Source organism: Trachymyrmex septentrionalis, unplaced genomic scaffold (assembly GCF_001594115.1).
Source record: "Trachymyrmex septentrionalis isolate Tsep2-gDNA-1 unplaced genomic scaffold, Tsep1.0 scaffold310, whole genome shotgun sequence".
Classification (NCBI taxonomy): Eukaryota; Metazoa; Arthropoda; class Insecta; order Hymenoptera; family Formicidae; genus Trachymyrmex; species Trachymyrmex septentrionalis.
In genome coordinates, this window is record NW_017305475.1 from 200,148 (window position 1) to 212,951 (window position 12,804).

Consider the following 12,804-nt stretch of genomic DNA (forward strand, 5'->3'; position numbering starts at 1 on the left):
GCGTGCGTGCGTGCGTGCGTGCGTGTGCGTAAGCGGGCCTCGGTATTTTGTCAGAGACGTGCACTTATCCCATCATGCACGCCGCCCTTTCGTTTCTGCCTTTTTCCCTTCGGTTTCCTCGCGCTCCCTATCGTTTCTACCTACCCGCTCCTCCCTCTTTCGATACACACGCGCACATACACATACGTACAAACGCGTACACGCACGCACGTGCGTTTTAAGTACACGCAAAAGCTGTGTTTATCATTCCACGGCAGCCTTCCCAACTTCCTCCCTCTCTTCTTGCCCATTATCCACTCGTCCGATGATTCTACCTTATTACCTGCAATGTAACGTACGTCTACGGGACGAGGATGCAGTCATTGACAAAAAACGGAAAGGAATTAAGGCAACGCGCGCAAGTAATCTTTCCATAACTTTGAGAGAATTATTTTGGTAGGGAGATTCGCGTATCGTGCACATTGTACAATATCACGACGTTGCGAGATAAATATTTGAAGCCTTTCCTCTTATATAATGCTTTTAATTAGAAACTGAGCTTTAAGCTCCAATTCCGTCAATGTAAAATGAATTTTTATCTCGGTTTAACTTATACCGTTCATCGTTTTATAATCCTATAAATATGAAACATTAGAAAAAGATAAATAGTAAGTTGTGATCAGGGTGATCGTCCTTATTTTCGGGATAATTAATTATAATCTTAAGATTTTTAATAAATTAGTTTTTCACATTCCCTATTCTCGATATATTTCCATTATTCCCTCATTTTCGTTAATTTTTCTTTTTTCTTTTTCTTTCATTCTTTTCAGGTTTAATTCTGGCATTTGAATTCTCGAGGTGGGGAGGTGCTCACCATGATAGGATAATTTTTATTCACAGTCTGTTAATTTTTGTTGTCTCTGAGGAGGGCTCAAAAGTGAGCCGAAACTTGTAAGCGCGTTTTAGTGAATAAAGAAGGTTCACGCTTTATACAATAGATGTATTATTTGCGCGACGTCTTCCGCGCTTGACCGTATTCTTCCCAATCCTTTCAACTACAATATAGTGATTGTGAGCATTATGACCGTTTCAATTTTTCGTATCAATATTATATTTCCCGTATAGGAAGTAGGATTCTGAAAATTTTGTTTACTCTTCAATAATAATATTCTTTGTACTACAAATGAGATATCTGATTTTTCATCTTTACTCTCATAGTAATTTATTAGCCTTTTTGGTGAGTAAGAGACGTTGGTACTTCTACAAGGTATAGGTCCAGATAACATCCAAAGTATCAAGGACATAGGGCGACTAATGAATTCCTTGCAAGATAAAATATCTTTGGTAAATTATAACATAACGTAGGAAAGGCGACAGATTAAAATGTTTTGCGAAGCGTTAGGCATCCATTAATCAAAGGTGCGCTTTTCTACAAGCGTTTGATCAAGCATATGGCTTCCTATAAATTTCACATAGCGAAATTCAACTATCTTGAGAGAGTTGAATCATCATACGTGCACACACGCGCGTACGCGATACTCCGGCCGAATGATTATAATAAATTCGATCGCAGCGTGTGAGCGGCGAGAGATGCTGCCATAGATGCAGGCACAGACGTACGTTTTTACACTACGAACCGCAACCGACATGCAGTGGGTCAATTCGATTCCGCCTTTAATGACTACTCGAGTGATGGAGGGAGAGGGAGAGGGAGGGAGGGCCTTTTAATAACCCTTTCCCTTGAACTCCGCTCGATCGGAGGTTCGAAAGTCGCGGCAAGGTTAAGTACTTGCACTTCGTTGCTCGTCTCGGATGCCCTTTCTTCCGGTTTCGAACGGGGCAGCGGATCACCGCCGATTGCGAGAATTAACTTCTTTCCTCGTCGACAAATTATTAATTACAAGACGCATTTCCGAAATTTTCGCGAGGGAGCTCCGGCTTAAGATCTTGACAACGCTTAGAAGCTGACTGAATGTAATCAAGTAAAATCATTTTATCCATTGAATTCAGAAATCAACTGACTTAACTGACCCATAAATAACGCTTTCATAATTTTTCAGACCGTTCTAAAGCATTTGCTATTCCTTAAGTGAAGTTTAAGATAAGGAGATCGTATAAAAGAATTAAAATTTTTAATAACTCGTGAAAAATTTGTAACAGAAAGATCTAAATTCCTGCGGCGCGTACAAAGATTTATAAGGCCGGACGACGAGGGTAATGAAGGTTTTCTTTTGTTTCCTCTGACCGCGAAGGAGAAGAAAAAAAAGGGGGGCACAAAAGGACAGAGCAAAAGGATGGCCACTGGATAATTTCATGTCGACGAGCATACTGTATATGCAAGTGCCATTGCAGTGTCACGACGCGACGACTGGTTACGTTTGCTATTGTGTATATCGTATGGCACGTACACTATCCTCGAAAAGTTTCCCGACATACGCACAATAAAAGATCACAGATTGGCGAGAGTTACATTCGGGAAAATTGCGGCAAATACAAAACTCGTAAATACGCAAATTGAAGAGATATGTAGAAAGCAATTCGAAAGACTTTTACTCGTAAAATTTCTCGTTATTGCTGCCAGAAATCTCTTTGCCTTCGTTGCCAATGTCTAAAAACTTTTCGATGATAGTATACGTGTGTATTTCACATGTGACGGTACACGGTCAGCCTCTTATTTTTTTATTTCATTATTTGTACGCGAGATCCTTTGTCGTTTGAGCGTATGTGATTTACGATTTGGGCGAACATTTCACAAGCAAAATAACGGAAGTTATCTTCGATAAAGCGACACTGAAATAGGATGACATTTTTTGGTTTTATTTCAACTTCGATCATTCCTGCACTTGATTGCATAATATATCGTAAAATACTTTTAAATCGCGTTCGGATTAATTGTTATTTCGAGGCGGAAAAAACGGATTTTATTTAATAACTTTATTGTTTGTGAATCCGACGCGAGATTGTCAGATTAAAAATAAATCTCAATATTTTACCTTAAATTTTGTAAATTAAACAGAACTTAAAGAAATATCATAAATAAATTTAAGGGCAAAGAATAGCTGCAGATTCCTAATTATCTTAATGTCTAAATAGTAAATGTCGAATTCAGATTCAAAAGAAAGAAACTACGGTTGTTTAAAAAGTCTCTCCCCACTAAATTTCGAACGTGAGTCCATTCAAACTATTTTACCGTGTGCTTAGATTTGTATCATAATTTTTAAAATATGTCTATATTTTTAAAGCAGCGAAATTTTTAATTCTTCATAATATTACACACAAACACATTTAACTCTCCGAGACATAAAAATCATAATCCAAGCTGTTTATTATCGCAATACACGTACATTATCTTTTTACGATAATGCCAAATATATTTTCTTTTGGTATCTGACTAAAACTGCTTCGGGGATGCACGCTCGTTATGCTTTCCGCGAAATCGAATCTATGAGTAACTCCCCTTTGGTCCTTTCGTGCCATCGCAAAAACGCGTCTTATAATAAAAGCAGTCTTTCTTCCCATATAAACCCGTCATTACTTCCCCAACACCAATTCATTTTCAACATCATCGTGATTCTATATTGCATATTCAGATGTGCGCGAGGAGGCGATTGAGAAAAATACCGGATCGATCGATCGCAAAGTTACAGCAATCGATATATAATACATCTAGATCGTTCTCAACGAATTAAATTGAACAAAAACGGAACGTGATTTACGCTTTCTCCCTCGTTTCGCGTCTTTTATGTTTCTATTCGCTGCATTTTTATTTTAAATACAAAGATATTAAAAAATATATTTCATTACGAGAAAGCGCAAAGTAGAGATTGTTTAAAAGCCTACTAGAAATTGCAGGCGATATCGTGTTATGATTAAATTTTAATCTAGAGTTATATTGAAGATTATATCTATCCGCACTTTTGTTATCGTTGGAAACGGTTTAACAATTAAACCAATGTTGTGGAAGAAACAAGAGTGCGGATGAGCTTAAATTGCTCGACATAATCGACACGAATCCTCTATCGAAGATAGAATGACACTTGTGTCTTCTATTTCCTGAAAGGAAAGCAGCTTAAATCACACAACACACTCCCAGATTAAATTTAATTATAAAATAATATAATAATATTGTGTGTGACAAATGAGAAATGAATCAGTTTTATGAATATACTTGGCTTATTATCTTCTATTAGTGGCTATTAGCGTATTTTTGCTTTATTATAATATGACATGATAATATTAACAATAAGAAATCAATTATTTGGATATATTTGGCTTACTGTTGGCTTATTATTGACTTATTATAATATATTAATATTAATAATAAAAGAAATAATCAATTGGATATATATTTAATTAACCATTGGCCATATTACTGACTTACCACAAAATGATACATGATAATATAAACAATAACAAATAAATCACTGGTATATTTGAAGCTGCCAAGCTACTTGACAATCTTTAAGCATAAGAAAATACATCAATCAGAGTCTTTTATTTCATGGAAAGGTAGGAAATGAAGGACTTTGATTGATTCAATTTATTATGCATTATGTATAATATTATGCACACACACACACAAGCATTCTTACTTAACAATACACCAAGATACAATATCTACACGTTTCCGAATCTTTATTCAAATCTCGTGAATCTTCCAACTGTTACGATAATTCCCATTCGTTTCTCCTCCTGTTACAAACGCAATCTATGCTAATACATTCGGATGAAGTCTCGGACGTAAGCGAGTACATGAACAGCCGAGCAAGATTCAAGACGTTGAACGCGAGGCGAGAGAAGAAGAAAGAAGATAAAACAAAGAGAACAAAAAAAAGAGGACAAACTCACCAGCAAAGTCGTGCGCTCCAAAACGTCAAGATCCCAAGGTTCCTCCAAACTCTTCGGCGTGACTAGACGAAGGATGGGACGCGGGAGGGACGGGAAAGCGATGCACCCGCGGTACTCTGCGAGAGGCGGCGGGCTGCTGTAAAATGCAGTTACGCAACACGCAACTGGTGGTGCACACGCGACGCGCGGCCGATCGAAGGCAAAAACGTCAGAGTGTCGCGACGGACGTCACCGTCCTCGTGTCGCGATCGCCGTCGTCCGCGAATATACGATTATCGAGCGTATCGCGACGGGAAAAGAGACGAACACGCGGACTCTCTGAGCGCGCGGCAGGGGGAGAGAGAGAGAGAGAGATAGAGAGAGAGCGTGAGAAAGAAAGGATGACAGATCGGAGCGAGAGACAAATTCGCGTCTTCTTCGAGAGAGAAAGAGAGAGAGAGAGAGAGAGAAATAGAGAGCAACGCGGCGAAGAGAGATACGCGCGAGGCGTGCTAGGGGCGTCACTCACGAAGCACCGCTTTCACGCGCCGCGAGAGTAGGGCGCTTCTCCGGCTTGACAGCCGAGGCAAAAATCGGCAAAATCCACAAACCCAGCGTAGCAACGCTCCGCTCGCTCACCCGCTGCACTGTCCGCGCACCGCGCCGCGCACTGTCCGAGCGCGTCTACGTTCACTCCGCTTCGCCGAGTCTCGCGTTCGCGCGACTTCGGCCGCGTTCGGCTCGCGACCGAGCGATTTGGTGCGACGTGCGATGTGCGATCGCCGGTGCCACGAGCTTTCGGAATAAAAATCGCAGCACGGACCTTTTTTTTTTGCACCACGCACGTAAGAAAATTAATCAATCTTCTCAGAGTCTGTTGTTTCATGGAAACGTAGGAAATGAAGGAGACTTTAATTGGTTCAATTTATTACGCATCATGTATTGTGCAAGATTCTCTACTCCCGCCTTAGAGTGTATTCACAGTAACTTGAAAATTATCCAATCACATTTTATATGCGACTTTATAAGAGAAGTGCGATTGAATAATCTTCTTTATGGATACGTTTATGTGGCTACGCAACGTTGCGTGGATGTACTCTAATTAGCGCAGGGTAATAATACTAGTGCTGCCATCTCGAGAGGGGCCGACCAACTTATTTATATACTTACGGTCGATATCGTGAACCGTCGGTACAGCGATAGATAGGGATCTACCTTTATCTTCGTTCGACTCTTGTCACGAATGTTTGAATTCGCGCTCGAATCGGCGGTTCTAATGATGAATATTACGCGAATCTGCGACTGCACGCGTATTCTGAAAATATATCGCACACGAGAATATACAAAAGTACTATGGCATACATGTATATATGTTATATATATTATAATTTCTTTAGTATCTCTTCGCATGGGATATCTTCGAAAATAAGGCCCCTGCACCAATGTCTTTTCGCGCTCTGATCTCTGTACAAATGTGACTATTCTTCTTCGTAAAATGTAAGAAGAAACTTATTGAACTTACAGATGTAACTTTTGATCATCATGTCATGCTTATTTATCCGATATCGTGCCTGAAGATTTTTTAAATTCAATCTTTCGTAAATAAAATAGCCTTGCACAACGTCCAGCCTTTTTGCGTAAACGTGTTTATCGATATACTTCTTTGTAGATTCAGCGTGTTTCCTTCGATCGTCCGATATTCGATAACGTGAACACACAAACGTTCGAATAAACTAGACTTTAAATTCCGGTTCGCATTTCGATAGACTACGAAACTATCGGGCCCTAAGCGTTGAAATCACCATTCGGCGACCGACTCGGTGATCTCGCCGGAGCGAGCTTTCGGCGCGGATTTTTGGCGTTCAACTCACTGATCGGTCGTGATCGTGCGCGAAGTTAAATCGCAATGTCGTTATGTGATGTCCTCGAGATTGCCACGATAGGAGATGCTTGGAAAAACAATTCTCTCGAATAATCTAATGTGGAACGATCGATCGTTTAACGATTTTATTTTCTTTATTACTTTCAGAATTACTTTCAGAATTTTTAAATACGATTGCACGTTAAGTATATTATTATAACGGACATAATATATTATAAATTTAGTATAATAAAAAATATATTTTTTTATTATATTACATTTTTTCTTCATTATTATTTTTTTTATATATTAATTATTTCCTCTCTTTATGTTTTTTGTAATCATTGCGGTTTTTAATCTTGTTTTTTTTTTTGCGTTCTTAGAGGGCTTGTCCTAGAATGTTAGTAAATGCTTTATCTCTGTCCCCTTCCTGTTCTCTTTTTGTTTCACCTGATGAAATATAAAGTACCGTTTTCTATAGTTGAACACTTTTGAAAGCGAAATGGGTATATGGTTCGATATTTGAAGACAAGAAAAAAAATTCTAATGCATTCTATTGTAGGAATAAAAGGCAGACTTATATACAGAAAGTATAATAAAACGAGCAAATGATAAAGGTAAAATAACAACTATGATAAGATAAGAAGTCTTCAGTACTGATCGCTCCGATACTCTACCATTCAAAAAAGTAGGTCGCTAAGTTCAGAGTAAAGTGACGCGAGAGTCATAGCGTTGATCACAAGGGAAATATTACGGTCCCACATATATGTCCCACACGCAATAAAACTTGCAGCAGGCATATAAAAGTCTAACAAAGTGAGTCATGCAAGCCGAGCACTGCTAATGTTATCAAGCTCGATGAGCGTTCCTTGATCGCTTAACCTAAGTAGAACACAGAAGTCATGAGGATATCATCATGACCTCATTCGTTGCTTATAAATCAATTTTTAGATATCAAATGACATTCTGTGATATCATTATAACTTGATTATGACTCCGTGTTCTACCTAGGAGGTAAGTAGTATGTCCCAAGGATAAAAAGATCAGCAAAAATCAAAATGACTATTTTAATTCTTAACTTGAATAAACAGTCCAATTTTATAATTAAAAAGCATCATTTTGATTTTCATGACATTAAAATAAAGTTATTTGACATTTTCTTAACTTGGTGTGTGTACTTTGGATGTGTGCACTTACTTTTTTTCACAAACTCTTGGATTCTTTTCGTGTAAAACGTATTTATTGCGATTGTAAAAATAACCAGATTTTTGAACTTCTGAATCATCAAGAAATATTAGGATAATTTCGGTCAAATTTTAATTAATGTAACCAGTGATTCATTTGTCGAAAATAATAGGTATCGCAATATTTTTATATGGATAGATCGAATTATCTTAATTTTTTATCAGACGAAAAGAAAGATTAGATTAAGAAGAGCATATTATACTTTTAACATTTAGCTTGCAAACAAACAATTGATTGAAAGTGAGTTCAATCAAATTCCGATAAACTTAATCAACGAATGATTGAACTAGCAAAATTGCTTGCAGCAACATTTCTAGCTGTGTAATTTGTCACTCTTAATTCGGCTTTATTTTTCATGGATTAAAGTTAAATAAAAATTAAATGAAAAATTCTGTCCGCATTAAACGAAATATCATTAATATTGCTTTATAAGATAATTGCTTATGTTAATTAAGATTTAGAAATTACCTTGAATTAATAGCTAGTTGAATTAATCGGAGCTTCGCAATCGTTCGTATTCTATATTATACGTATAAAAAAATAAGATCGAAAATTGTGACTGATAGGAATCTATTGTATTCACCCACGACGGTGCCTATTTTTTTTATTAAGGAATCATTGCATTAATTATCTTATACTCAGTTGAAGAATATTTTTCAGTTAAATTAGTTTAATTGAAAATTAAAGTTTTTCAATACATTAACACCCTTTTAATATGATATCGGATTGAAGATTGAGAATTTGCTTGTCAATTTAATTTAACTTGTGATATCATTGCAATAGTTTAATTGCGTTTGATAGAGTCCGGAAAAATTTTGGCGCGCAGTTTAAATAACTACAAACATATGGTATATATGCATGTACATATATAGGATATAGATAATTCACTGTGAATTATTTAGGTATTTAGAAGATCTAGCTTTAACCGTCATAGGCTTGAATATGATTATACTTAAGTATTTAATTTCATGTCGGTGCTAATAAAAATCTTATTATTGTCAAAATATTTGATTATGATACCCTTTTATCGATTATTTACATTAAGCGCTAAAGCAAGTATAAATAAGTCCTGTGATAACGTCAAAATGACATTAAAATAAATAGTAAATGATCGAAAAATGATTTTTTAGTGATAATTTTGGAGTCATTTTGATATCATGATGACTTGCGTTCTGCTTGGAAATATTCTATTTATACTCTCTGTAAGAAAACTGTTCTCATCGCTAATAAACATGTCTGATATGACGTCCATATCTGACGATTCTTCGAACGCTAACGATTACTTGTTGCCTAATTGCTTTTGCCGGGTGAAACACAATAATTTCAACAATAATCGTATTGATAAGAAAGCAAGAAAAATAATATAAGTACTCTTTCTTGCTTAGTATTCCCAAAGTATTATACCTACTTCTGAAAAAATTCAGCATATATATTTCCCTTTTGTTAAGTTATAATTCAATCTACCCTTCCAATGTAAGAAGAATTGTGGTAACTGTGATCGGTCAATTTCTTACTCTTACTTCTTATTGCGTGTATTGTAGACGACGTATAAAAAAATTAATCGAGATAAAGTTGGATATAATATATCCCAAAGAGAATAAGAAAGTCAAAACAATTTGACATCATATTTGACTGACTATTGGCAGAATTTATAGCATTTTTTTCGTCATGACTCAGTCAATATGACATTATTTTAACTTGCTTGTTCTCCTTGAAATATATATGCTATATAAAATAACTAAAAGACGACTTTTAGATATATTATGTAATTATGAATGTTATCTGAGATGGAGTTTATATATATATATATATTGTAGAGGATGAGAATTATTTCCAGACTGTCCTAGAAAACATAGGTTTTTTTTTAAACAAAATTGTGGAAACGGATACGATTTTCCCAGCAAACGAGAATGGATTAAAATAGATTGAAATTTTTTTCTATCCGAATGCATATTTTAAATAGCGAATACTTTTTTTGGATTTAATTGGATTCAATTGGATTCAATTAGATGCAATTGGATTAAAAAACTGCATTTTCTATTCAAAATTTTGAATTAAACAGTATTTACAATGCACAGAAAAAGCTAATATTATTTTTAGATTGAAAGGCATAGAGATATGTTCCATGCAATTCCTATAAATGAATTAAAGTGCATTCAGGATTGAAAAGCATTCATTTTAACATTTGAATCCATATTTCTGAAAATCTGAATCCATTTCAATTCATTTCAATCCATTCTCGTTTGCTGGGTATATTTACTCTTTATCCTTTTCTAATTCTTAGAACTAGAAAAAGATATAAATTAAATTAATAATTAAAATTAAAGTTAATCTGTGTATTTTGATAGAAATAAGCATTAAAATCCAGCAATGATCGATAAAACTTTTGGGTTATCAAAAATAATGAAAGAGAGAGCAGGGGAGGGATCATAGCGTTTTCCACCGGAAAAAGTAGAATAACACTGCACACTGAGTGTACCCAGCAAACGAGAATGGATTGAAATGGATCAAAATGGATTCAGATTTTCAGAAATATGGATTCATGAAATGTTAAAATGAATCCTTTTCAATCTTGAATGCATTTTTATTCATTTATAGGAATGGCATGGAGTATATTTCTATGCTTTTCAATCTAAAAATAATATAGTATTTTGTGTGTATCGTGAATACTGTTTAATTTAAAATTCTGAATAGGAAATGCAACTTTTCAATCCAGTTGAATCTAAAAATAATTCAACATTTTCTGTGCATTGTGAATATTGTTAAATTCAAAATTCTGAATAGGAAATGCAGTTTTTTAATCCAATTGAATAAAAAAAAGTTTTTCTTTTAATATCATAAAAATGGCCATGAATATTATTCAAAATTGTGAGTAGAAAATCCATCATTTCATTAAAAAATGCATCATGAATGTTATTTTATTCAGAATTATGAATAAGAAATTTTTCATTTTAATTCAACTGAGTTAAAAAAAAGTTGTACTCTAAAAATATATCATAAATTCTACTTCATTTAATAATTAAAAGAAACATAAAAAGAACTACGTAATAATACGTACAATAAATGTTACATATGTAAATTCCTTATTTTTAATTAATAAATTAATCGCTTTTATGTATATTTTATATTAATATGTTTCCTTTATTATAAAACTAATATATTTTTTTCTATAAAATTTTTAAAATACAATAACTATAGAATTTTTCATGTAATTACTACTTTAATTTATTTAAACTTTTACATGTATATAAATTTTTTATATGGAACCCAATTTATTTTTATGGATTGGAAAATACGGATTCGGATGGATTGAAAATTTCCAATCCATTTAAATTCATTTTCGTTTGCTGGGTAGTTGAATACAAATCAATTTGCACTTAAATTATTTATCCTAACACTAAAAATAAACCAATTTGCATTCAATTGCACCAGTGTTGCGTTAATTTTCCTAGTAAAAAAAAATGTGAGGAAATGCTGTCAGAGAGAGAGAGAGAGAGAGAGAGAGAGAGAGAGAGAGAGAGAGAGAGAGAGAGAGCAGTAGGGTTTTAGCTGCTTTGTTTTTCGTCGCAAAAATGGCTCGTCGCGCCATCGGACGTCACGTGGCCGTACTATCAACCGCTGTAACTTCATCCCCCCCTTAAACGTTAAACTCCGCCGGGCTCGCCGGTACGTCTCGGCCGCGTTCAGCTCGGCTCGGATCATAGCTCAGCTCTCGGCGGAGCTTGAGGCGCATCGAAGATGGCGACCAGAGGGTAGGGTCGGGCCGGAGACGCGCATCGCAAGGCAATCTTTTCCCCCCCGATAGAGACAGCCGTGGAGTATCGGGGCGAGCCACCCGCTCGGGTCGAGTCCGGTGAGTAAGCAAAGCAAGCCACGTTCGCAGAGTCGTTTCGGATTGATTGTGAGTATCACGTGTGCGCGCCTCGCACCTGTCGGCGGGTAACTAACTATCGGCGGGCGGCGCGATCGACGAAATCTCGCGCGATCCCCGTCGTGGCTTTTGGTAAGTTCAATGCGCACAGATCAGCACGGATCCATGCCACAGCGAGAAACGGGAGCGACGCGCGCGTGTGAGTGCCGCACGCAACGTGACATGACATGACGTGAGATCGAACGTGCGTTCATGTGCGTCGCACACGCTTGAAAAGCCTAATCTAAACTAACGGGCGAGGTGAAAGATCGGAGGAGGTCATTCGCGTTACCGAATCGTCAGCTACGCCGAGGAGCAGAGCGGAAAACATCCAAGAACGTAATTGAGTAATGAATAATCGGAGTAATGAATTTTGTAAAGCCGAATTTTCTGATAATGACAATTCTGTGATTCGTGAAACACTTTCGTAGAGTCTGTTTTACTTTATTCCACGATTACTTCGTGTTACAGTTTGTGTAATGCTAAGGCGAACAATAGAACAACGTTCCTTAATTGCTGTCATATTATTGTGAGAATATCTTATTAATTACTCATTGTTTACATTGAAAAAAAATTACTAAATCTTAATACATAATTCTCTTGTGGAATAGTACTGTAAGTAAACATTTATTTACTTACAGCCAATAAATATTTACTCAATGAAAAAATGATAATTAAGTCAAATTAATAGTCCTTGTATCAAATAATTATATGTTTACATTTAGTAAGTATTTACTTAGAATATTGAGAACAAATATTTATTAAAATTTAGTTTTTTTTTTCTGTCTGTTTGTAGACTGAATGGTCATTCTATGTTTAAATAATTTTTAATATGTTATATTAATATACACGGTGAAAAACATTTCATGTTTGCATTAGAAATAGTCCACTCAAGTCCTTCCTAAATTTTTGTGCTGTATTTTTTAACATATTTGAGTGTCAATTTAACATAATGTAATTGTTATTTAAACGGTTTATATAT

At 35.7% G+C, this 12,804-nt stretch overlaps 1 protein-coding gene across 2 annotated transcripts in view; it reads right to left on the reverse strand.

Moving 5' to 3' along the window:
* LOC108749745 (protein N-terminal asparagine amidohydrolase) overlaps positions 1-5,506 on the reverse strand; it is a 55,155-nt gene extending 49,649 nt beyond the window's left edge. For both annotated transcript variants that reach the window (XM_018488676.1, XM_018488674.1), the window contains exon 1: positions 4,828-5,506. The gene's annotated coding sequence lies outside the window, so the exon portion shown is untranslated. The remainder of the gene's footprint in view (positions 1-4,827) is intronic.
* Between the last annotated feature and the right edge of the window lie 7,298 nt (positions 5,507-12,804).